The sequence below is a fragment of the Amblyomma mixtum genome, chromosome 10, assembly GCF_055824585.1.
Source record: "Amblyomma mixtum isolate Tamu chromosome 10, ASM5582458v1, whole genome shotgun sequence".
NCBI classification, from domain to species: Eukaryota; Metazoa; Arthropoda; class Arachnida; order Ixodida; family Ixodidae; genus Amblyomma; species Amblyomma mixtum.
This window is the reverse complement of record NC_143021.1, coordinates 167696167-167723148: the sequence shown is the minus strand read 5'-3', so window position 1 is coordinate 167723148 and position 26982 is coordinate 167696167. Positions and strand designations below refer to the sequence as shown.

Sequence of the window (26982 nt, the reverse complement as noted above, 5' to 3'; positions counted from 1 at the left end):
ATGCCAAGCTGAAGTGATATCCTCCAGCAGGAAATGGAAGGTAATTAATCCCACTGCTGTAGCTCCAGCTGAAGCCAACTAGAAAGATAAATTGTTCACCTGAACATGATTTTCAGTCCAATATTCCAGCTAGAAACAGATGTCATTCCAGCCAAAATTCAGTTTCCACGTGGAAATGCATTGTTTCCAACTTAAAAGGTGCAATTGCCAGTTCAGCAGCCCAGCAGGAAATGCGAGTCTTCTTTCACCATTGCTGCCATATGAAATGAAGGAAGTAACAAATTCTTTGTTCTCGCTCTTCAGTGCCACACACGAGAAGGGCCGAGTGGGTGTGGAGAAAGCGTTCCAGAAGCCCCACCGAAGAAAAAGAGAGCACGGAAAGACAGCGCAGAAAAGTTGTGTGACATATTCGAAAAAACCCTTGCCAAACAGAATGAAAAACAACAAAAAAGACATTTTATTTTTATTTTATTTATTCGATACTGTCAATCCCATCAGGGATCGTAACAGGGAGGGCATTCAAAAGTACAGAGGCACACAAAAAAATAGAAATGGTAATTAATCAAAGTACATAAAAAATATGACACGAGATTATACATTAGAAGATACGTATAACAAATAAACCAGAATGAGGAGCATGTGACATGATTTTGGCGGACAATAATACCACAAGTGAAAACACAAACGGAAGGAATAACTTGGTAATGACATAGATGAACTCAATGAATACTAAGATATAAGTAGTTGATTTTCCACACGTGTGCTAAAGGAATTCAATGATGGACTACTAACAATGGATGTGTTCAAGGTGTTCCATTCGCGTATAGCACGAGGGAAGTATGAATATTTGAAAGTGTCAGTACGGAATGAAAACTCGTTTAGAGTGTGTATGTGTTTATTACGTGTTTGTCGCGTTTGTGATTGTGATATGTATCTTAATTGATTGTGTACGAGTTGGTACATGGTTTTAAGGCGCGCTAGTTTTGCTCTGTTTTGAAGGGTTAGTAGTCCTGCGTGTTTGATTAGTTCTGTTGGTGAGTCTGTCAACCTGTGTTTATAAATATACATCTGACCGCCTTCCTCTGCACTGCTTCTATTTGTTTAGTGAGCTTGTTAGTAAAAGGAAACCAAACAACATTAGCATACTCTAGAATTGGTCTGACATATGTGTTATATGCAAGAAGCTTTGTTTCTGATGGTGCTAGTTTGAGGCGTCTGTTAATGAAAAATAACTGTTTTAAGGTGGTTGATGTGACATTGTTAACATGAGAATCCCATCAGTGTTATGCCTAAATATTTATATTCGGACACCGAATCAAGAGGAATGTTGTTTAATGTGTACTGAAAATTTGATTGGTGTATCTTTCTGGTTATGGATAAAGCAACTGATTTTTTAACATTAATAGTCATCTGCCATTCTTCACACCACTTGGTCACTGCTGTTAAAGCGTTATTTAAAGCTATATGGTCATTGACGCAGTTAATTTCCTGGTAAAGTACACAGTCATCGGCAAAAAGTTTAATATTGTGAGAAATACTAGTAGGTAAGTCGTTTATAAAAATTAAAAATAATACTGGGCCAAGAACACTTCCTTGTGGCACGCCGGAAGTAACATTAATTGTTTCGGAATTAACATTGTTAATTTCGACGAATTGAGTACGGTGAGTCAAATAATCAGCGATCCAATCTACTATAGGGCCAGCTCCAAGGGTTGCATTAAGTTTCATAATAAGTTTGGAATGTGATACGCGGTCGAAAGCTTTCGAAAAGTCTAAGAAAATGAGATCGATTTGTTTCTGCTGATCAATAGCGAAGGATATGTCATGTGTAAGTTCGATTAGTTGTGTGACTGTAGAAACTCCTTTCCGAAAGCCGTGCTGAAAAGGTGTTAAATTTTGATATTCCTCTAAGTAGGTTGTTATGTGCTTTAAGATAATGTGCTCTAGTAACTTGCATACAGTGCTTGTTAGTGAAATTGGTCTGAAATTTGAGGGATCTGATATGCTTCCTGTTTTGTGTATAGGTGTCACTTTAGCTAGTTTCCATTCTTTAGGAATGGTGTGCGATGACAATGACTTGTTAAAAAGCATTACTAAATATTTTGCTACCCATTCGGCATATCTAGGCAAGAAACTGTTAGAGATTCCATCAGATCCTGATCCTTTCTTCGTGTCCAAGTTTAATAAGAGGTTTAAGGCTCCTGCTTCTGTTACAGTAAGGGGTTCTAAATTAATTCCTGAGCAAAAACTAATACGAGGCTTAATTCCGTTGTCTGTAGTGAAAATAGAAGTAAAGTAGCTATTCAGCGTGGTTGCAATATTTCTGTTTTCCTCTGGAGAAGCTTGGTTATCTTTTCGTGATTTAGGGTTCAGGTGACGCCAGAACTTTTGGGGAGCATCTTTTAAGAAACGAGTCAGCGTATTAGTAAAGTAAAATATTTTAGCTGCCTTTATTTTTGTTTTTAAATCAGTGATGGCCGAGTTTATTTTTTCAATTATTTTTGGTGATGGATGGCGTTTCTGCACTTTTTTCAGCCGTCGAACTTTTCGCTTGGCATGAATTACGGTTCGAGTTATCCATGGATTACGTTTGCGTATTCTCTTAGTCTTGGTAGGCACATAATTAGTAACGCAATATGACACAACGTTTTTGAATCTCTGCCACAATGTTTCTGTCAGTATTAATGTCATCTGAGAGTTGCTGAAACGGTGTTAGTTCGTGTGATAAAGTATCAAGTATGGTAGTGTCGTCAGCTCGGTTGTAGTCTGGGTACGTTATTGTAGATGGAAAACAAGGGGCACTGTGATGATGCGGGACAGAACACATTACAAGTTTGTGATCAGACAGGCCATTTAAAATTTCAACCTTTGTTTCTGGACAGGAGAAGTGACTACTCAGGAAAACTAAATATAAAACATTGGAGCTGGTTCCTTGCACACGTGTGGGTTCTGTTACAATTTGCGAGAGGTTAAAAGAAAGCATTATATCAAAAACAACATCAGCGCAAGGTGAGGTATGGTGCAGTGTATTCCAGTTAATATCAGGAAGATTGAAATCCCCTAAAAGTATTAGTCTCGCCCCCTTAACATGATGCTGCATATAAGTATACAATGAATGAAGTATGATAGGATCAGAACAAGGACTAAGATAGACGCAACCCACAACAATTGCAGAATCAGAAAAGCAGAGTTTGCAAAAAATTGCTTCAACCCCCTCAACTTCAGGTAACGTAACGAAATGTATATCTTTTCTTATCACTAATGCCACGCCTCCGCCTCGCGTCAGCCTGTCCTTGCGTGCTATGGAGTAGTTGGGGGGAATTACTTCAAAGTCTTTGATTTCTCTTGTCAGCCAAGTTTCTGTTATAGCCATGAATTCTGGCTTTAAACCTAATAATAAAGATTCCAAGGGACCGAGCTTATTGATAATACTACGCGCATTAATGTTCACGAAAGTTATTTGGGACGTCGTGGACGGCGCGTGCGTAGAGCCCGTGTACTTGTGTCTTGGTTTTTTGCCTCGGTTAGTAAAGGTGTAACTGGATGAGCTGCAATTGGTGAGACTTCACATTTTTCGTTCTCCCAAAAGTACAATTCACCGTTTATCTTTAGTTTGTCGAAAACCAGCGACACTTTTTCACCGCAATCTTTTTTTGGTTTCCCGTATTTCCATAGCTTTTTTCTGATTTCGCGGACACGAGGCGAAAAATCTTCACTTATGGTAAACTCGGTGCGCTTTAATTTGTGGCAGTTACGTAAAATGTTCGTTTTGTCCCTGAAATCTAGAAGCTTCAGTATTATAGGCCTTGTTTTGTCTTCTGCTGGTCTACCTAGTCTGTGAATGCGTTCTATTGCAACTTCTTCAAGTTTTAAGGATTCCTTGACAACTTTTTGATTCACAGCTCGCTCCAGCGAGTCGCTATTTTCTTCTTCCTCTTCAGGCATGCCATAAATTATAATATTCGATCTTCTGGAGCGGGTTTCGAGATCGTCTACTTTTAATTCCAGAGATAATACGAGCTGCTGAAGATTTGCAACATGCTCAGTACATGACGAAAGCTTGTCTTCAAGTAGGGTAAGGCGTTCTAGTTTGATGTCTATCGATGTTAACCTTTCTTCTTTTATTGTTTTTATGTCATCAGCTATCTGTCGTAGCTGTTGAGAAAGTTGTTTCATATCAGGCCCAGGATTTGTCTCAACGTCACCCGCAAGTAGTAACAATTTCAATATATGCGCCACATCGCACACTGTATCAAGAAGTACCGCAGCTATAGGCAATGCACCACAACAAGGCAACGCTCGCTGGATCTAAAACATTTCCCAAAAGGCTTTCTTTCCTGCACGAGGAAGACAAGCGGGTTATCCATCTGTGCGCAAGCCCAGCTGCCGTGCCCTTTGGTCTGACGGCTTTTATAGCCCAGGAAGCTTGCAGCGCCGCTAAGCATGGCTTGAAGACCACACTGTCGCTGCCGCTAGTCGTTGGCGATGGTAGGTGACGAAATCCATCCGCAGATCGTAGGATCAGGGGCGTTGAAACGTTGTCGTTCCACAGCACATGAAGAAGTTCGTACTGGAAGTGCTGACGTGCTTGTTGGCATCCCGACGGTATCACCAGCAGGCTGGCAATGATCTGCACGAGGAAGACAAGCGGGTTATCCATCTGTGCGCAAGCCCAGCTGCCGTGCCCTTTGGTCTGAAATCCTTCGTTGACGGCTTTTATAGCCCAGGAAGCTTGCAGCGCCGCTAAGCATGGCTTGAAGACCACACTGCCGCTGCCGCTAGTCGTTGGCGATGGTAGGTGACGAAATCCATCCGCAGATCGTAGGATCAGGGGCGTTGAAACGTTGTCGTTCCACAGCACATGAAGAAGTTCGTACTGGAAGTGCTGACGTGCTTGTTGGCATCCCGACGGTATCACCAGCAGGGTGGCAATGATCTGCACGAGGAAGACAAGCGGGTTATCCATCTGTGCGCAAGCCCCTATGTTCACTATAGCTATGCATCATCACGCTTTATTCCAGCGGTATCCCTCCGACGGCGCAGTGTATGGACGCATAGCGCGTTTATTTTAATAGGATCACACGACTGTCACCTTAATATGCTTTCCCGTGCTTACCAACTGCAGGCTAGGCCTCTTGTATTTGTCGCAATTGGGTACTGAAAGGAAGCACGACTCGTTTATTTCAAGAGTAGCATGCAGCCATCAGTGCTTATAATGTTCGCTATAGCTCTGCACCATCGCGTTTTATTCCAGCGGGACCCTTCCGAAAAGTGCAGTGTATGGACGCATAGTGCATTTATTTTAATAGGATCACACGACTGTCACCTTAATATGCTTTCCCGTGCTTACCAACTGCAGGCTAGGCCTCTTGTATTTGTCGCAATTGGGTACTGAAAGGAAGCACGACTCGTTTATTTCAAGAGTAGCATGCAGCCATCAGTGCTTATAATGTTCGCTATAGCTCTGCACCATCACGTTTTATTCCAGCGGGACCCTTCCGAAAAGTGCAGTGTATGGACGCATAGTGCATTTATTTTAATAGGATCACACGACTGTCACCTTAATATGCTCACTCGTGCTTAGGACCTGTTGGCTAGGCCTGTTGTACTTGTCCCTAAGAGGTACTGAATGGAAGCACGACTCGTTTATTTCAAGGGTAGCATGCAGTCATCTGTGCTTATAATGTTCGCTATAGCTCTACACCATCACGTTTTATTCCAGCGGTACCCTTCCGAAAAGTGCAGTGTATGGACGCATAGCGCGTTTATTTTAATAGGATCACACGACTGTCACCTTAATATGCTTTCCCGTGCTTACCAACTGCAGGCTAGGCCTCTTGTATTTGTCGCAATTGGGTACTGAAAGGAAGCACGACTCGTTTATTTCAAGAGTAGCATGCAGCCATCAGTGCTTATAATGTTCGCTATAGCTCTGCACCATCACGTTTTATTCCAGCGGGACCCTTCCGAAAAGTGCAGTGTATGGACGCATAGTGCATTTATTTTAATAGGATCACACGACTGTCACCTTAATATGCTTTCCCGTGCTTACCAACTGCAGGCTAGGCCTCTTGTATTTGTCGCAATTGGGTACTGAAAGGAAGCACGACTCGTTTATTTCAAGAGTAGCATGCAGCCATCAGTGCTTATAATGTTCGCTATAGCTCTGCACCATCGCGTTTTATTCCAGCGGGACCCTTCCGAAAAGTGCAGTGTATGGACGCATAGTGCATTTATTTTAATAGGATCACACGACTGTCACCTTAATATGCTTTCCCGTGCTTACCAACTGCAGGCTAGGCCTCTTGTATTTGTCGCAATTGGGTACTGAAAGGAAGCACGACTCGTTTATTTCAAGAGTAGCATGCAGCCATCAGTGCTTATAATGTTCGCTATAGCTCTGCACCATCACGTTTTATTCCAGCGGGACCCTTCCGAAAAGTGCAGTGTATGGACGCATAGTGCATTTATTTTAATAGGATCACACGACTGTCACCTTAATATGCTCACTCGTGCTTAGGACCTGTTGGCTAGGCCTGTTGTACTTGTCCCTAAGAGGTACTGAAAGGAAGCACGACTCGCTTATTTCAAGGGTAGCATGCAGTCATCTGTGCTTATAATGTTCGCTATAGCTCTACACCATCACGTTTTATTCCAGCGGTACCCTTCCGAAAAGTGCAGTGTATGGACGCATAGCGCGTTTATTTTAATAGGATCACACGACTGTCACCATAATATGCTCTCTCGTGCTTAACAACTGCAGGCTAGACCTGTTGTACTTGTCCCAAAGGACTACTGAATGCAAGCACGTCTCGTTTATTTCAAGAGTAGCATGCAGCCATCAGTGCTTATAATGTTCGCTATAGCTCTGCACCATCACGTTTTATTCCAGCGGGACCCTTCCGAAAAGTGCAGTGTATGGACGCATAGTGCATTTATTTTAATAGGATCACACGACTGTCACCTTAATATGCTCACTCGTGCTTAGGACCTGTTGGCTAGGCCTGTTGTACTTGTCCCTAAGAGGTACTGAATGGAAGCACGACTCGCTTATTTCAAGGGTAGCATGCAGTCATCTGTGCTTATAATGTTCGCTATAGCTCTACACCATCACGTTTTATTCCAGCGGTACCCTTCCGAAAAGTGCAGTATATGGACGCATAGCGCGTTTATTTTAATAGGATCACACGACTGTCACCATAATATGCTCTCTCGTGCTTAACAACTGCAGGCTAGACCTGTTGTACTTGTCCCAAAGGACTACTGAATGCAAGCACGTCTCGTTTATTTCAAGAGTAGCATGCAGCCATCAGTGCTTATAATGTTCGCTATAGCTCTGCGCCATCACGTTTTATTCCAGCGGGACCCTTCCGAAAAGTGCAGTGTATGGACGCATAGTGCATTTATTTTAATAGGATCACACGACTGTCACCTTAATATGCTCACTCGTGCTTAGGACCTGTTGGCTAGGCCTGTTGTACTTGTCCCTAAGAGGTACTGAAAGGAAGCACGACTCGCTTATTTCAAGGGTAGCATGCAGTCATCTGTGCTTATAATGTTCGCTATAGCTCTACACCATCACGTTTTATTCCAGCGGTACCCTTCCGAAAAGTGCAGTGTATGGACGCATAGCGCGTTTATTTTAATAGGATCACACGACTGTCACCATAATATGCTCTCTCGTGCTTAACAACTGCAGGCTAGACCTGTTGTACTTGTCCCAAAGGACTACTGAATGCAAGCACGTCTCGTTTATTTCAAGAGTAGCATGCAGCCATCAGTGCTTATAATGTTCGCTATAGCTCTGCACCATCACGTTTTATTCCAGCGGGACCCTTCCGAAAAGTGCAGTGTATGGACGCATAGTGCATTTATTTTAATAGGATCACACGACTGTCACCTTAATATGCTCACTCGTGCTTAGGACCTGCTGGCTAGGCCTGTTGTACTTGTCCCTAAGAGGTACTGAATGGAAGCACGACTCGCTTATTTCAAGGGTAGCATGCAGTCATCTGTGCTTATAATGTTCGCTATAGCTCTACACCATCACGTTTTATTCCAGCGGTACCCTTCCGAAAAGTGCAGTATATGGACGCGTAGCGCGTTTATTTTAATAGGATCACACGACTGTCACCTTAATATGCTCTGTCGTGCTTAACAACTGCAGGCTAGACCTGTTGTACTTGTCCCAAAGGACTACCGAATGCAAGCACGTCTCGTTTATTTCAAGAGTAGCATGCAGCCATCAGTGCTTATAATGTTCGCTATAGCTCTGCACCATCACGTTTTATTCCAGCGGGACCCTTCCGAAAAGTGCAGTGTATGGACGCATAGTGCATTTATTTTAATAGGATCACACGACTGTCACCTTAATATGCTCACTCGTGCTTAGGACCTGTTGGCTAGGCCTGTTGTACTTGTCCCTAAGAGGTACTGAATGGAAGCACGACTCGCTTATTTCAAGGGTAGCATGCAGTCATCTGTGCTTATAATGTTCGCTATAGCTCTACACCATCACGTTTTATTCCAGCGGTACCCTTCCGAAATGTGCAGTATATGGACGCATAGCGCGTTTATTTTAATAGGATCACACGACTGTCACCATAATATGCTCTCTCGTGCTTAACAACTGCAGGCTAGACCTGTTGTACTTGTCCCAAAGGACTACTGAATGCAAGCACGTCTCGTTTATTTCAAGAGTAGCATGCAGCCATCAGTGCTTATAATGTTCGCTATAGCTCTGCGCCATCACGTTTTATTCCAGCGGGACCCTTCCGAAAAGTGCAGTGTATGGACGCATAGTGCATTTATTTTAATAGGATCACACGATTGTCACCTTAATATGCTCACTCGTGCTTAGGACCTGTTGGCTAGGCCTGTTGTACTTGTCCCTAAGAGGTACTGAAAGGAAGCACGACTCGCTTATTTCAAGGGTAGCATGCAGTCATCTGTGCTTATAATGTTCGCTATAGCTCTACACCATCACGTTTTATTCCAGCGGTACCCTTCCGAAAAGTGCAGTGTATGGACGCATAGCGCGTTTATTTTAATAGGATCACACGACTGTCACCATAATATGCTCTCTCGTGCTTAACAACTGCAGGCTAGACCTGTTGTACTTGTCCCAAAGGACTACTGAATGCAAGCACGTCTCGTTTATTTCAAGAGTAGCATGCAGCCATCAGTGCTTATAATGTTCGCTATAGCTCTGCACCATCACGTTTTATTCCAGCGGGACCCTTCCGAAAAGTGCAGTGTATGGACGCATAGTGCATTTATTTTAATAGGATCACACGACTGTCACCTTAATATGCTCACTCGTGCTTAGGACCTGTTGGCTAGGCCTGTTGTACTTGTCCCTAAGAGGTACTGAATGGAAGCACGACTCGCTTATTTCAAGGGTAGCATGCAGTCATCTGTGCTTATAATGTTCGCTATAGCTCTACACCATCACGTTTTATTCCAGCGGTACCCTTCCGAAAAGTGCAGTATATGGACGCATAGCGCGTTTATTTTAATAGGATCACACGACTGTCACCTTAATATGCTCTCTCGTGCTTAACAACTGCAGGCTAGACCTGTTGTACTTGTCCCAAAGGACTACTGAATGCAAGCACGTCTCGTTTATTTCAAGAGTAGCATGCAGCCATCAGTGCTTATAATGTTCGCTATAGCTCTGCACCATCACGTTTTATTCCAGCGGGACCCTTCCGAAAAGTGCAGTGTATGGACGCATAGTGCATTTATTTTAATAGGATCACACGACTGTCACCTTAATATGCTCACTCGTGCTTAGGACCTGTTGGCTAGGCCTGTTGTACATGTCCCTAAGAGGTACTGAATGGAAGCACGACTCGCTTATTTCAAGGGTAGCATGCAGTCATCTGTGCTTATAATATTCGCTATAGCTCTACACCATCACGTTTTATTCCAGCGGTACCCTTCCGAAAAGTGCAGTATATGGACGCATAGCGCGTTTATTTTAATAGGATCACACGACTGTCACCATAATATGCTCTCTCGTGCTTAACAACTGCAGGCTAGACCTGTTGTACTTGTCCCAAAGGACTACTGAATGCAAGCACGTCTCGTTTATTTCAAGAGTAGCATGCAGCCATCAGTGCTTATAATGTTCGCTATAGCTCTGCGCCATCACGTTTTATTCCAGCGGGACCCTTCCGAAAAGTGCAGTGTATGGACGCATAGCGCGTTTATTTTAATAGGATCACACGACTGTCACCTTAATATGCTCTCTCGTGCTTAACAACTGCAGGCTAGACCTGTTGTACTTGTCCCAAAGGACTACTGAATGCAAGCACGTCTCGTTTATTTCAAGAGTAGCATGCAGCCATCAGTGCTTATAATGTTCGCTATAGCTCTGCACCATCACGTTTTATTCCAGCGGGACCCTTCCGAAAAGTGCAGTGTATGGACGCATAGTGCATTTATTTTAATAGGATCACACGACTGTCACCTTAATATGCTCACTCGTGCTTAGGACCTGTTGGCTAGGCCTGTTGTACTTGTCCCTAAGGACTACTGAATGGAAGCACGACTCGCTTATTTCAAGGGTAGCATGCAGTCATCTGTGCTTATAATGTTCGCTATAGCTCTACACCATCACGTTTTATTCCAGCGGTACCCTTCCGAAAAGTGCAGTATATGGACGCATAGCGCGTTTATTTTAATAGGATCACACGACTGTCACCTTAATATGCTCTCTCGTGCTTAACAACTGCAGGCTAGACCTGTTGTACTTGTCCCAAAGGACTACTGAATGGAAGCACGACTCGCTTATTTCAAGGGTAGCATGCAGTCATCTGTGCTTATAATGTTCGCTATAGCTCTACACCATCACGTTTTATTCCAGCGGTACCCTTCCGAAAAGTGCAGTATATGGACGCATAGCGCGTTTATTTTAATAGGATCACACGACTGTCACCTTAATATGCTCTCTCGTGCTTAACAACTGCAGGCTAGACCTGTTGTACTTGTCCCAAAGGACTACTGAATGCAAGCACGTCTCGTTTATTTCAAGAGTAGCATGCAGCCATCAGTGCTTATAATGTTCGCTATAGCTCTGCACCATCACGTTTTATTCCAGCGGGACCCTTCCGAAAAGTGCAGTGTATGGACGCATAGTGCATTTATTTTAATAGGATCACACGACTGTCACCTTAATATGCTCACTCGTGCTTAGGACCTGTTGGCTAGGCCTGTTGTACTTGTCCCTAAGGACTACTGAATGGAAGCACGACTCGCTTATTTCAAGGGTAGCATGCAGTCATCTGTGCTTATAATGTTCGCTATAGCTCTACACCATCACGTTTTATTCCAGCGGTACCCTTCCGAAAAGTGCAGTATATGGACGCATAGCGCGTTTATTTTAATAGGATCACACGACTGTCACCTTAATATGCTCTCTCGTGCTTAACAACTGCAGGCTAGACCTGTTGTACTTGTCCCAAAGGACTACTGAATGGAAGCACGACTCGCTTATTTCAAGGGTAGCATGCAGTCATCTGTGCTTATAATGTTCGCTATAGCTCTACACCATCACGTTTTATTCCAGCGGTACCCTTCCGAAAAGTGCAGTATATGGACGCATAGCGCGTTTATTTTAATAGGATCACACGACTGTCACCTTAATATGCTCTCTCGTGCTTAACAACTGCAGGCTAGACCTGTTGTACTTGTCCCAAAGGACTACTGAATGCAAGCACGTCTCGTTTATTTCAAGAGTAGCATGCAGCCATCAGTGCTTATAATGTTCGCTATAGCTCTGCACCATCACGTTTTATTCCAGCGGGACCCTTCCGAAAAGTGCAGTGTATGGACGCATAGTGCATTTATTTTAATAGGATCACACGACTGTCACCTTAATATGCTCACTCGTGCTTAGGACCTGTTGGCTAGGCCTGTTGTACTTGTCCCTAAGGACTACTGAATGGAAGCACGACTCGCTTATTTCAAGGGTAGCATGCAGTCATCTGTGCTTATAATGTTCGCTATAGCTCTACACCATCACGTTTTATTCCAGCGGTACCCTTCCGAAAAGTGCAGTATATGGACGCATAGCGCGTTTATTTTAATAGGATCACACGACTGTCACCTTAATATGCTCTCTCGTGCTTAACAACTGCAGGCTAGACCTGTTGTACTTGTCCCAAAGGACTACTGAATGGAAGCACGACTCGCTTATTTCAAGGGTAGCATGCAGTCATCTGTGCTTATAATGTTCGCTATAGCTCTACACCATCACGTTTTATTCCAGCGGTACCCTTCCGAAAAGTGCAGTATATGGACGCATAGCGCGTTTATTTTAATAGGATCACACGACTGTCACCTTAATATGCTCTCTCGTGCTTAACAACTGCAGGCTAGACCTGTTGTACTTGTCCCAAAGGACTACTGAATGGAAGCACGACTCGCTTATTTCAAGGGTAGCATGCAGTCATCTGTGCTTATAATGTTCGCTATAGCTCTACACCATCACGTTTTATTCCAGCGGTACCCTTCCGAAAAGTGCAGTATATGGACGCATAGCGCGTTTATTTTAATAGGATCACACGACTGTCACCTTAATATGCTCTCTCGTGCTTAACAACTGCAGGCTAGACCTGTTGTACTTGTCCCAAAGGACTACTGAATGGAAGCACGACTCGCTTATTTCAAGGGTAGCATGCAGTCATCTGTGCTTATAATGTTCGCTATAGCTCTACACCATCACGTTTTATTCCAGCGGTACCCTTCCGAAAAGTGCAGTATATGGACGCATAGCGCGTTTATTTTAATAGGATCACACGACTGTCACCTTAATATGCTCTCTCGTGCTTAACAACTGCTGGCTAGACCTGTTGTACTTGTCCCAAAGGACTACTGAATGCAAGCACGTCTCGTTTATTTCAAGAGTAGCATGCAGCCATCAGTGCTTATAATGTTCGCTATAGCTCTGCACCATCACGTTTTATTCCAGCGGGACCCTTCCGAAAAGTGCAGTGTATGGACGCATAGTGCATTTATTTTAATAGGATCACACGACTGTCACCTTAATATGCTCACTCGTGCTTAGGACCTGTTGGCTAGGCCTGTTGTACTTGTCCCTAAGGACTACTGAATGGAAGCACGACTCGCTTATTTCAAGGGTAGCATGCAGTCATCTGTGCTTATAATGTTCGCTATAGCTCTACACCATCACGTTTTATTCCAGCGGTACCCTTCCGAAAAGTGCAGTATATGGACGCATAGCGCGTTTATTTTAATAGGATCACACGACTGTCACCTTAATATGCTCTCTCGTGCTTAACAACTGCAGGCTAGACCTGTTGTACTTGTCCCAAAGGACTACTGAATGGAAGCACGACTCGCTTATTTCAAGGGTAGCATGCAGTCATCTGTGCTTATAATGTTCGCTATAGCTCTACACCATCACGTTTTATTCCAGCGGTACCCTTCCGAAAAGTGCAGTATATGGACGCATAGCGCGTTTATTTTAATAGGATCACACGACTGTCACCTTAATATGCTCTCTCGTGCTTAACAACTGCAGGCTAGACCTGTTGTACTTGTCCCAAAGGACTACTGAATGCAAGCACGTCTCGTTTATTTCAAGAGTAGCATGCAGCCATCAGTGCTTATAATGTTCGCTATAGCTCTGCACCATCAGGTTTTATTCCAGCGGGACCCTTCCGAAAAGTGCAGTGTATGGACGCATAGTGCATTTATTTTAATAGGATCACACGACTGTCACCTTAATATGCTCACTCGTGCTTAGGACCTGTTGGCTAGGCCTGTTGTACTTGTCCCTAAGGACTACTGAATGGAAGCACGACTCGCTTATTTCAAGGGTAGCATGCAGTCATCTGTGCTTATAATGTTCGCTATAGCTCTACACCATCACGTTTTATTCCAGCGGTACCCTTCCGAAAAGTGCAGTATATGGACGCATAGCGCGTTTATTTTAATAGGATCACACGACTGTCACCTTAATATGCTCACTCGTGCTTAGGACCTGTTGGCTAGGCCTGTTGTACTTGTCCCTAAGGACTACTGAATGGAAGCACGACTCGCTTATTTCAAGGGTAGCATGCAGTCATCTGTGCTTATAATGTTCGCTATAGCTCTGCACCATCACGTTTTATTCCAGCGGGACCCTTCCGAAAAGTGCAGTGTATGGACGCATAGTGCATTTATTTTAATAGGATCACACGACTGTCACCTTAATATGCTCACTCGTGCTTAGGACCTGTTGGCTAGGCCTGTTGTACTTGTCCCTAAGGACTACTGAATGGAAGCACGACTCGCTTATTTCAAGGGTAGCATGCAGTCATCTGTGCTTATAATGTTCGCTATAGCTCTGCACCATCACGTTTTATTCCAGCGGGACCCTTCCGAAAAGTGCAGTGTATGGACGCATAGTGCATTTATTTTAATAGGATCACACGACTGTCACCTTAATATGCTCACTCGTGCTTAGGACCAGTTGGCTAGGCCTGTTGTACTTGTCCCTAAGGACTACTGAATGGAAGCACGACTCGCTTATTTCAAGGGTAGCATGCAGTCATCTGTGCTTATAATGTTCGCTATAGCTCTACACCATCACGTTTTATTCCAGCGGTACCCTTCCGAAAAGTGCAGTATATGGACGCATAGCGCGTTTATTTTAATAGGATCACACGACTGTCACCTTAATATGCTCTCTCGTGCTTAACAACTGCAGGCTAGACCTGTTGTACTTGTCCCAAAGGACTACTGAATGCAAGCACGTCTCGTTTATTTCAAGGGTAGCAGGCAGCCATCAGTGCTTATAATGTTCGCTATAGCTCTGCACTATCAGCTTTTGTGCCTTCAGTACCCCTCTAAACGGCGCAGTGTGTGGACGCATAGCGCATTTATTTCAATGGGATCACACGACTGTCACCTTTGTCACGTTGTAGTGACAGCAGTCCAGCGGTCAGGAAGACACAAGAAACACTTGCAAATGAAGCTCTTTATTTGGGCTGACTTGCGCCCGGAAAAGAACTGAATCACTCGGCGGCGGCGTAAAATGAGAAGTTTATTTTTTTCTAATGTGAACAAAGATACAACGAAAAACTGCTGAACTCAGTGCTCTGATCAGTCAAGCACATGCGCAGTGACGCAGCACTGACGCAGCAGTGACGCAGCGGCGTAAGCAACAAGCGTGCTCGTCAGTCATCGAACTACGAATGTCCGCCGCTCGCGGCATCGCTTAATTTAAAGCCGGCTAGGAAACTTCGAGACAAGAGGTCGAGATCATCTAGAGTAATCTAGAAACACGTAGGCGAAGCTGTTCATGGCTGTGAACAATCGAGATTAGACCGGTCGCTTCTCGCGTCACGAACAAAAATGATAACACCCCTTTTCTGCGGCTTTGCGCGAACTAACGGGCACTACAACGCTACGTGGCATTACCCCCCTCCCAAAGAAGCATCGTTCAATTGACGCCTTCACCGCTGCCCATAGAAGTAACGTCGGAGTACGCCCACCGCAGCCTCACTACCCGACGAAGCCGAGATCGTACACCAAAGACCACGTGTAGCACGAAAACGCGAACAAGTGACCTTGAAGTTACGGTCGACGGTCACGCGGCTACTGCCTTGTTCGACACGGGAGCTGACTACTCAGTCATGAGCAGGCCATTCGCTGTTCGACTCAGGAAAGTGACAACAATTTGGGATGGCCCGTTGATCCGCACCGCAGGTGGTAACCTGATTACGCCGTCAGGACGCTGCACCGCGAGAGTTACTGTAAATGGGAGAACCTATGCTACAACCTTCCTGGTCCTACAGCAATGCTCGCGAGACGTGATTTTGGGAATGGACTTCCTGAATGAACATCGGGCGATCATCGACCTTCGATCTAAGTCGATCAAGCTTTCCACGGAGAATGCCATACCTGCTGCGACGAACGCAACTCATCACGTTGCCTTAAACGTCCTCGACGAAGCATTGAGCGTGCCGCCCCGATCGAGTGTCCTCGCCTGCATAGGTACTGGAGACGTCGAAACTGCCGAAGGCGTCATCGAGGGGAACACCCAGCTACTCCTGGATCGAGGACTGGCCGTCGCAAGGGGAGTCGCCCAAATCCGAAATGGCCAAGGCCAGGTGTTGCTAACCAACTTCACCGAAGAATACCGGCATTTAAATAAAGGCACGACGATCGCTTTCCTCGACGAGCTGGCAGACATCAGAGACGTATTTGCCCTACCCGACCAACCCGCAGAACCATCAGACCAAGGCCGTCAACCCGCGTTCGACATCAACCCGGCATTACCCCGGAGCAGACAAGACCAAATACGCAGTCTTCTTCAAAGGTACAGCGATTGCTTCTCATCAGCATCGAATGTGCGACGAACCCGGCTTGCCAAGCACCGCATTGTCACAGACGAACACGCCCGACCACTGCGGCAGAGCCCCTACCGCGTATCGCCGATAGAACGCCAAGCTATCCGCAAGCAAGTAGAGGAAATGCTACGTGACGACGTCATCCAGCCATCAAGGAGCCCCTGGGCAGCACCAGTTGTCCTAGTGAAAAAGAAAGACGGCACCCTTCGCTTCTGCGTCGATTACCGCCGTCTGAACAGCATTACGAAGAAGGATGTCTACCCCCTCCACCGCATCGACGACACACTGGATCGGCTATGCAACGCTAAGTACTTCTCATCGATGGACCTCAAGAGCGGCTACTGGCAAATTGAAGTCGACGAAAGATATCGCGAGAAGACTGCGTTCATCACACAAGACGGACTCTTCGAGTTCAAGGTGATGCCATTCGGCCTCTGCTCTGCCCCAGCGACGTTCCAGCGAGTAATGGATACAGTGCTCGCAGGCTTGAAGTGGCAAATTTGTCTGGTCTACTTAAATGCCGTTGTTGTCTTCTCCACAAGCTTTGAAGACCACCTCAGAAGGCTTCGGACAGTGCTGGAAACAATCAAGTCTTCGGGCCTAACACTGAAACCAGAGAAGTGCCACTTCGCCTACGAGGAGCTGCTGTTCCTTGGTCACGTCGTAAGCAAGGATGGAGTTCGCCTAGACCCTCAGAAGACGGCTGCGATCGCACAGTTTCCTGCAGCCTTGAGCGTGAACGAACAAACACTACAATGATACGTGTCACCTTAATATGCTCCTCGTGCTGAGCAACTGCAGGCTAGACCTGTTTTACTTGTCCCAACGGGGTACTGAATGGAAGCACGGCTCGATTATTTCGAGAGTAGCATGCAGCCATCAGTGCTTATAAAGTTCGCTATAGCTCTGCACCATCACGTTTTATTCCAGCGGTACCCCTCCGAACGGCGCAGTGTATGGACGCAAACCCCGTTCACTTTAATAGGATCACACGACTGTCACGTTAATATTGTCACGGAACCAAGGCAGGAGACACCGTTCGCCAGCAGCGCTAACAGCATCAGCCCTCAGGGCGCGTAAGCCAACTCTCCTCTTTTTCTTCTAATGCCACCAGGGGCCGCCTGGTGGCATTACTCCCCCTCCCGGAAAAAAAGAAAGGGAATACGGAAAACCACTACGACGCCACGAGCTAACTGAAGGAAGTAGGGGAACAACAATTGAAGGGGCAAAATGACAGGGGGAAAACGGGCCTGTGCGAAAAAAACAAAAACCGAAACAACTGTGCAAGCGCTGTCAGTGCGTGAAAAAGGGCTTCATACGCAGTACGTGCACTACTTCTGGCTGGGGTCGACGGCGCGCACTGTGCACAGAACCGTCGGGCAGAACGTCATAAATCACATCTGTTATGCGACGCAACACTCTGTATGGGCCGAAGTAGCGGCATAGGAGTTTTTCCGACATGCCTGGGCGACGGACAGGGGTCCACACCCACACTTGGTCGTCCGGTTGGTACTCGACGTGGCGGTGTCGCTGGTTGTAGCGGCGTGCATCTGAGCACTGTTGCCTCCTGATGTGCATGCGGGCGAGTTGGCGGGCTTCCTCCGCGTTTTGGAGAAATTCTTCGGCGTGCGGCGTGAGCGCCCGGTCGTCAGCAGTGCATGGAAACATGGCATCCAACATGGTGTGCACATCGCGCCCATAAACAAGGCGAAATGGCGTAAAGTGAGTGGTTTCTTGTACGGCCGTATTGTACGCGAAAGTCACGTATGGAAGGATCTCTTCCCAAGTCTTATGCTGGACGTCTACGTGCATAGCGAGCATGTCTGCTATAGTTTTGTTGAGTCTCTCGGTGAGCCCATTGGACTGCGGGTGGTAGGCAGTAGTCTTGCGATGGCTGGTATGGCTCAGCTTGAATACCTCGTGCATGAGCTGCGCTGTGAAAGCCGTTCCCCGATCGGTGATTACGCTGGACGGGGCGCGGTGTCGCAGAACAATGCGATGCATGAAGAACTGCGAAATTTCAGACGATGTGCCACGCGGCACCGCATTGGTTTCGGCATAGCAGGTCAGGTAGTCTGTGGCGACAATTATCCACTTATTGCCGGCCAACGATAGGGGGAATGGGCCGAGAAGATCCATGCCGACTTGGTCAAAGGGCGTACGAGGAGGTGCAACTGGTTGGAGTAAACCCGCGGGCTTGAGGGGAGGCGACTTGCGGCGCTGGCACTGACGGCAACCTCGGACGTAGCGGCGGATGGTGGCAGCAAGTTTAGGCCAATAATAGGCCTTGCGCACTCGAGCGAGAGTGCGTGTAAACCCCAAGTGACCAGAGGTGGGCTCGTCGTGAGAGGCAAAATGGATGTCGGCACGGAGGTCTGCCGGCACGACGAGGAGATAGGCGCGGTCGCCGTGGCTCGAGTTTTTCTTGAACAGTATGCCATTGCGCATGCAAAAAGAGGAGAGGTTCCGGGAAAACTCCCGGGGTATGGTAGCAGTGCGGCCCTCCAAATGGTCAATGACGGGTCGTAAGGTGATGTCATCTCGCTGCCTCGCCATTACGTCGGAATCGCTGACCACTCCAAGGAAACGACTGTCGTCCTCTATGCTGTCATCAGCTGGGTCGACTGGTGCGCGGGAGAGCGTGTCGGCAAATTCGTGCTTGCGTCCAGATTTATAGGCTATGGTGTAGTCAAATTCCTGGAGGCGGAGGCTCCACCTTGCTAAGCGGCCCGATGGGTCCCGTAGATTGGCCAGCCAGCACAAGGAATGGTGGTCTGTGACGACTTTGAAATGGCGGCCGTAGAGGTAGGGTCGAAACTTCATCTTGGCCCACACAACCGCGAGGCACTCCTTCTCCGAGGTAGAGTAGTTAATTTCGGCGCGAGACAAAACGCGACTCGCATATGCAATCACGCGTTCCACGCCATCTTGGTGTTGGACTAAGACAGCCCCCAGGCCGATGTTGCTGGCGTCTGTGTGGATCTCGGTGGCAGCCTCCTCATCAAAGTGAGCAAGAACAGGGCTGATGTGCAGGCGTCGGCGTAGCTGCGTAGCGGCGTAGCTTATTTATTTACAAAATACTGCGGACACTGAGTCCAAGCAGGGTGGGCGAAAAAGTCAATCAAACGGCAAAAAACGCAACAGTTAAAAAAAAAGAACAACACAATACAGCAATAATTGGTTAAAACTCATGAGACAATGACTTAACTATCTGATTCCAATCTGTTATTGTGCGTGGAAAGAACGAAAACTTGTGTCTGTTCTAGCGAATATAGAGGTTAGAGAAGTGGGATGGTGTTGACGAGTTTGTCTGGTTGGTGCCGGCGTAAGTATGATGAGGGATCCAAACCAAGTTTGTTATGTAATAAGAGAGAAATAAATTCTAACCTAAGCTTTCTTCTTCGATGTTCAAGTAGTTCGATTTTATTCATCTCCATTAAAGTGGTTGGGGAGTCAGTCCTTGCATATTTATTAAAAATAAACCTGACGGCTCTTCTCTGTATTCTTTCCAGATTTTTTACGTTAAATTTAGTATACGGGTCCCACACTATGCATGCATATTTCAGTTTAGGTCTAATTATTGAAGAATAACAAAGTAGCTTAATGTTAGAAGGGGCATTTTTTAGTTTATGCCTTAAGCAACAGAGTTTTCGAAATGCAGCTGAGCAGATATTGTTTATGTGCAAGTTCCACGATAGGTTGCTACTTATGGTTACTCCTAGGTATTTGTAGTTGGATACTTGTTTAAGAGGGAGAGAGCCTAATTTATATGTGTGGCTATGACGTAAGGTTTTTCGGGTTATCGGCGTATAAACACATTTTTCAGCATTCAGAATCATGCCCCATCGGTCGCACCATTTGAAAACATTGTTCAAAGCTCTGTCCAGGTCATATTGATCTTCCTTATTTGTAACTTCTCGGTATAGAACGCAATCGTCAGCGAACAATCGAATATGCACTGGTGGGTTAACAACTTGAACAATATCATTCACATACAAAAGAAAAAGCAGAGGGCCCAAAACACTTCCTTGGGGAACACCGGATGAAACTGGAAGAGAGCCCGAACGTCGTCCACCCACTTCAACAAACTGTTTGCGGTCTTTTAAGTATGCAGTAATCCATGTCACTAAAATATCAGGAATACCAATTTCTTTCATTTTAAAAATTAGTTTTTCATGAGGAACTTTATCAAAAGCCTTGCTAAAATCCAGAAATATTGCATCGATTTGGCCTTTATTATCTATACAGGAAGCAAATGAATTTATTACTGTAATTAGCTGTGTTACCGTCGAGAATCCTTTTCTGAACCCGTGCTGGAAGCTTGTTAGTACGCGATTTTTTTCTAAAAATTCATTCATATAGTGTGCAACAATATGTTCTAATAGCTTACAGCATGGGGAAGTCAATGATATGGGACGGTAGTTCTGCAAGAGAAGACGGTCTCCTTTATTATAAACGGGAACAATCCGGGCTGTCCTCCAGTCATCGGGTATTTTACCTATTGGCACTGAAGCGCGAAAAATTATGACAAGAAATTTAGCCAGAGTTTCGGCATAGCGCCGTAGAAATGCGTTTGGAATGTTGTCAGGGCCACATGATGTTTTGGTTTTTAGGTTCAGCAACATGGAAAAGACACCAGGGTAAGTAATAAAATTCACTTCGGCGGGATAATACACTCGGCTATTGTCGGTACATGTACTCGGGGCAGAAAATACACTTTGAAAATAACTATTAAAATGCTGAGCAATAGCCTTTGGATCGCATACCGTAGTGTTGTCCACCAAAATTTGTGTGACTGCTTTCTTTTTTTCACTAATATAATTCCAAAACTTACTTGGCTCGGTTTTTATAAAATTTTGAAGGGATGTGTTGAAGAAATAATCTTTTGAATCATGTAACGCACGTGCTAGGTTGTCCAGTAATTCCTTGAGCACATCAGGATCTGCGCGTTTCTTCTTGTGTCGTTTTACCCTTCGCCTCATTTGAATTATATTGCGTGTCATCATGATGTTTCATTTCTTTTTTTTTGTGCCTGTTTGGTACAAAAGTATTGATGCAATACGAACAGATTTTTTTGAAACTGTCCCAAAGTACGCAGACATCGGTGTCATCGAAATCAACAAGGCAAGTTTCCAGATGTTCAATGACAGACGCGTCGTTGGCACGCGAATAATCTTTAAAGTAACGTGAAGATGAGGGTTTCTTTTTTGTTTGCCGTGCTAGGGGAAATGAAGCACTAACCAAGTGGTGGTCAGACAGGCCTTGTTCCACAGAAACAGTGAAATTCACAATGTCGCGAGGTACGAACAGTAAATCTAACAACGAATTCGTGGAACCGACTTTACGGGTTGGTTCCTGAACTATTTGCGTCAGGTTGTGGGTAAGCATTATTTTAAACAATATATTGGCTTGCTTTGTGGAAGCACCGAGACACTCAAGAAGTTCCCAATCCACACCTGGCAAGTTGAAGTCGCCGATCAATAAAATTTTACTGTTTTGGTACTGTAAGAGATGATTTTCTAGTTTAGTTAAGAAGTCGGTTCCAGAACTAGGGGGTCTATAAAGAGCATATAAAACAAAGTTTTGTCCCCACCAGGAGAGTTTCACACATAGGCATTCGATATCATGTACGTAATCTTGCAAAACGCCTTCAATTTGTTTCTTAATTAGGACAGCCACTCCACCACCCCTGATTCCCTGTCTTTTCGAAATACAGTGTAAGAAGGAGGGAAAACGTCCTCATCATTTACATCACTGTGAAGCCATGTCTCTGTAATCACTGCAACGTGCGGATCATGGTGTAATAGCGCTATTTCAAGCAAGTCTGTCTTATTAACTAAACTACGCGAGTTAGTGTTTATTATGCGCAAATATTTGCTCTGATCTTGCATATCACGTCATGCCTTGTCCTGCTGATCTACTCTCTTATCCGAGTAGACTATCTTAACGCGTTTATTTTGCGATTTATCCCAGAAAAACATATCTTTATCCACTTTTAGCTTGTCATGAATAAGGGTGGCCTTCTTTTTTTGATCCCTCTCTTCTTTCGCGCTATCCCAAAGTAGTTTTCGTGTCAGCGGCGTAGATTGGGAATAATCGTTCTGAATTGATTTTCCTGAGCCTTTCAGCTTTGTAACATTTTCCATTATTGTCTTTTTTTCTGCAAAATTCTGTAAATAGAGAATAACAGGGCGTTTGTCGCTCCGACGCCCCAACCTATGAATGCGCCCGATACATTGGCAACTGACTTGAAGCTTGTCCTCGAAAACTTATTTGATTATTTTATCTTTCAGCGTAGCTTCTGTGTCGTCAGGTTCCTCAGTAATACCGTGAATGATTAGGTTGGACCGTCTGCTTCGATCTTCGAGATCGATCAGTTTTTTGGCTTGAAAACCCATCACATTCTCAATTGATTTCAAGGTTGTTTGTATTTCCTGAGGCTGCTCGGTGAAGGTTGATGTTTCGTTCAGCTTTTTCTCCATTTTTTGTATTAGGCTCTGCAGATAACTTACCATATTTACAGTCTTAACTAGCTCTGCTTTCATTCCACTGATTTCGGCTTGAAGAGACAACTGGCCGTCTAAAATTTGTTCAATAACTTCCTTTTGAGTCGGGCCAGGATTCGTTTCGATGTCGCCACAAAGGATCAACTTGCAAGCAATAAAACATTCATATGCCAAGGCAAGACAACGGCGGGGGCACGGCAAGACCACGATACCTCGGCAATCGCTACGAATGGCGCTAAAATAGCTACCAACCTGCAGAACGTAGAAGAGCGTCCTCGTAAGTGACATGTTGGGCCCAGGTCCGCCGTGCCCACTGAAGGTGAATTCCTGCGTCGATTCTTTTATACTCGTGAGCTCCGATGACGTCACGGTGCGATTGATGAATGCAGTCGATGGAAGAACAGTGTCATCAGATGACGACACCGAGTCCGATGCGTTGTCGATATGAAGTTGATTTCCATCGCAGCCACAGATGTCATCAGGCCACACATGTCCAGATCGTAGCGCGGCGGAGCCCAGGATAACGTGCAGAACGTAGAAGAGCGTCCTCGTAAGTGACATGTTGGGCCCAGGTCCGCCGTGCCCACTTCGGTAGTCCGCACGAACGGGGTATCGTCCCGCGTCAAACGGGCCAGGGGTTCGGCAAGTTGGGAGAAGGCGGCGATAAAGCGACGGTAGTAGGCGCACAGACCAAGGAAGCGTTTCAGCGCTTTCTTCGTGGTAGGAACCGGAAATTCGGCCACGGCGGCAGTTTTGTCGGGATCGGGTTGGACACCGGCGGAGGCTCACAACGTGGCCTAGAAACTTCAGTTGTTCGTAGCCGAAGTGGCATTTTTCGGGCTTGAGCGTTAAATTGGCCGACCGAAGGACATCTAATACAGTCCGCAAGCGTTTAAGATGTTCGTCAAAGGTTTCGGAGAATACGACCACGTCATCCAGGTAAACTAAACAAGTTTGCCATTTGAGACCAGCGAGAACTGTGTCCATCATTCTCTGAAACGTTGCCGGCGCTGAACAGAGGCCGAAGGGCAACACCTTGAATTCGTATAGACCGTCGGGAGTAATGAAAGCTGTTTTTTCCCGGTCCCGTTCATCAACTTCAATCTGCCAGTACCCGCTCTTTAAATCAATCGAGGAAAAATATTTGGCGCGGCGAAGGCGGTCGAGGGAGTCGTCTATGCGGGGCAGTGGGTATACGTCCTTTTTAGTTATGGTGTTCAATTTCCTGTAATCGACGCAAAAGCGCAGCGTTCCATCCTTCTTCTTAACTAAAACAACAGGCGATGACCACGGACTCTGAGATGGTTGAATAATACCGCCGGTGCGCATCTCCTTCGCTTGTGTTTGGATGGCCTCGCGTTCTTTAGGTGAAATACGGTACGGCTGTTGGCGTATGGGACGGGCATCTTCACTCGTGATGATACGGTGTTTCGTAATGGCTGTCTGTTGAACTTTCGAAGAAGACGCAAAGCAGGCTGTGTATTGGTGTAGTAAGGTACGGAGAGCGCGGCGTTGAACCTGTGACAACCCTGAGCTGATGTCAATGTGATCGAGAGACATGTTCGGAGTTTCCACGGCTGTGCACGCAAAACATTCCGAAACATCAGCTAATTGGTCGGCGAACGCGATCGCTGTGGCGCGGAAGAGGTGCCGAAGTTCGTGGGTGAAATTAGTAACCAGTAATTGGGTCCTACCATTGCGTATGTGGACGAGGCTTCGGGCGGTACAAATGTTGTGTGTCAGCAACATTGAAATATTGCCTTCGGCGACTGCTGTTCCGTCACGGAGCCCTTCGCAGTCGACAGTAACAAAAACACTGGAGCGTGGCGGGATGAAAACACTCTCGGAGGAAATGCGAAGAGCGGAGCGACATGGGCGAGTCTGGGAAGTGTCATCGGCGTTGTCTGTCGAAAAAGTAACTGTGCGCTGACGGAGATCGATGATGGCTCCATTTTCACGGAGAAAGTCAACGCCCAGGATGAGGTCACGAGAACAATCACGGAGAACCAGGCAGCTGACAACGAACGTGGAGTTGCGGATCTGGACCCGAGCTGTACACTGGCCAAGCGGAGTGACGATGTGGCCGCCAGCCGTGCGGATCTGCGTGCCAGACCATGGTGTCGTGACTTTTTTGAGGAGAGCTGCCAATTTGCCGCTTAAAGTGGAAAAATCAGCTCCGGTGTTCAGCAGCGCGCTAATGTTGTGACCGTCAATAAGTACAGGTATGTCGAGTGAGAACCGGTCCTCATGTTCTGAAGCTGTGGGCGTCGATGTCGTCACGTTTCTGCCAGCCGATGTTCGCGTTGTGGGGGGACTGTAGAGCGTCGAGTTCCAGCGACCCCGCCCCCGGAGGTCGCTGCCGTCAGTTTTCCCGGCGAGGGCTCGGCGACCGGCCTTGCGCTCGTCGTGAGAAGTGATGGCTTGCCGATGATGGTGACGGTCGGCGAGGTGACGGCGATCTTGACTGCCGTCGCTCGGAGGGTGGCAGACGCTGCAGAGACAAGTAGTCTTAAATATCGCGGGGTCGTTGACCAAATGGAGATCTGGGCGCGTCGGCGGGGAAGCCCTGAAGGCCGAGCTCACGATAAGGGCACTGGCGGAATAAATGACCGGGCTCTCCACAGTGGAAGCACAAACGCCTGCGGTCGGGGCCACGACAGACGTCCGCCTTGCGCAGAGGTGGCCGATCATTCGGCAAGTACTGCGCCGGTTGCACGGAAGGTAGCGGGACGTGATGGTCAGGAACAAATGACGCAGATTCTGGGGCAGGGCGTCGCAGGGCCTCAGCGTATGTCGGGCGGTGGTCAGGAACGCATGACGCAGATGCTGTGGCAGGACGTCCAGGGCCTCAGCGTATGTCGGGTGGTGGAAGTCATTCCGGTAGGGCTGAGGTTTGTCACCCAGCAACGAAGGTCTGATCACTTGCTGCACCTCCTCGCGGATGACACTGGCAAGAGAGCCGACCGCTGGCTGCGACGCACCGCAAATTTTCTGGAGCTCTTCACGTACAATAGAGCGGACCATGTCCCGTAGGAGATCAGGGTTGTGTCCGAGTGCCGGGAGGGACTCTGTCACGGAAGCAGCAAGTACTGGCCTGTCGTATACGGTGGACCTGCTCCATTGTAACCGCCTCCTTCAAAAACTCAGCGACAGTACCGGGGGGGGGGGGGGGGGGTTGCGTACGAGGCCAGCGAAGAGTTGCTCTTTGACTCCACGCATTAAGTGGCGGAGCTTTTTGTCTTTCCACATAGCAGGGTCAGCTCTCCGGAACAGCCGCGTCATGTCTTCAACATACATGCTGACAGTCTCATTGGGCATCTGTATACGGGACTGAAGAGCCCGCTGAGCTCGTTCCTGACGATCCATGCTGGGATATGTCTCGAGCAGACGACGGCGGAGCTCACGCCATGATGTTAGAACTTCACGATTCTCGTACCACGTACGAGCGCCGTCTTCCAGACTGAAGAAGACATTCCGAAGTTTTGCGGCGTCGTCCCACTGATTGAAAGTTGCGACGCGTTCAAACTGCATGAGCCAGTCTTCCACGTCCTCAAGCTGACTGCCGTGGAAGGGCTTCGGCACTCGTGGATTCTGAAGGGTGCAGTAATGAGTACCTTGCATGGCAGGTCGTGGGGCAGGCGCCGAAGTAGAATCCAGTGGCCCGTGCTCAGGGGGTGGCAGTCCTAGGTTGCGGCGGCTGACTCGGTGCACTGGTGTGTCGACCGGCAGAGGCGCGAGGTCCGCAGTGCGAAGAGGTGTGTGTGACATAGGCCAGGGAAGTACCCAGCGCACTCCACCAAAACTATATCACGGAACCAAGGCAGGAGCCACCGTTCGCCAGCAGCGCTAACAGAATCAGCCCTCAGGGCGCGTGAGCCAACTCTCACCTCTTTTTCTTCTGATGCCACCAGGGGCCGTCTGGTGGCAATATGCTCTCTCGTGCTTAGGACCTGTTGGCTAGGCCTGTTGTACTTGTCCCTAAGGGGTACTGAATGGAAGCACGACTCGTTTATTTCAAGGATCTCATGCAGTCATCAGTGCTTATTTATTTTATTTATTTTTATTTATTCGATACTGTCAATCCCATCAGGGATCGTAACAGGGAGGGCATT

At 46.7% G+C, this 26982-nt stretch overlaps 2 pseudogenes; both read right to left on the bottom strand.

Moving 5' to 3' along the window:
- Positions 1-3456: 3456 nt before the first annotated feature.
- On the bottom strand, positions 3457-4966 carry LOC149327671 (uncharacterized; annotated as a pseudogene).
- Positions 4967-17695: 12729 nt separating this feature from the next.
- On the bottom strand, positions 17696-25894 carry LOC149327670 (uncharacterized; annotated as a pseudogene).
- Between the last annotated feature and the right edge of the window lie 1088 nt (positions 25895-26982).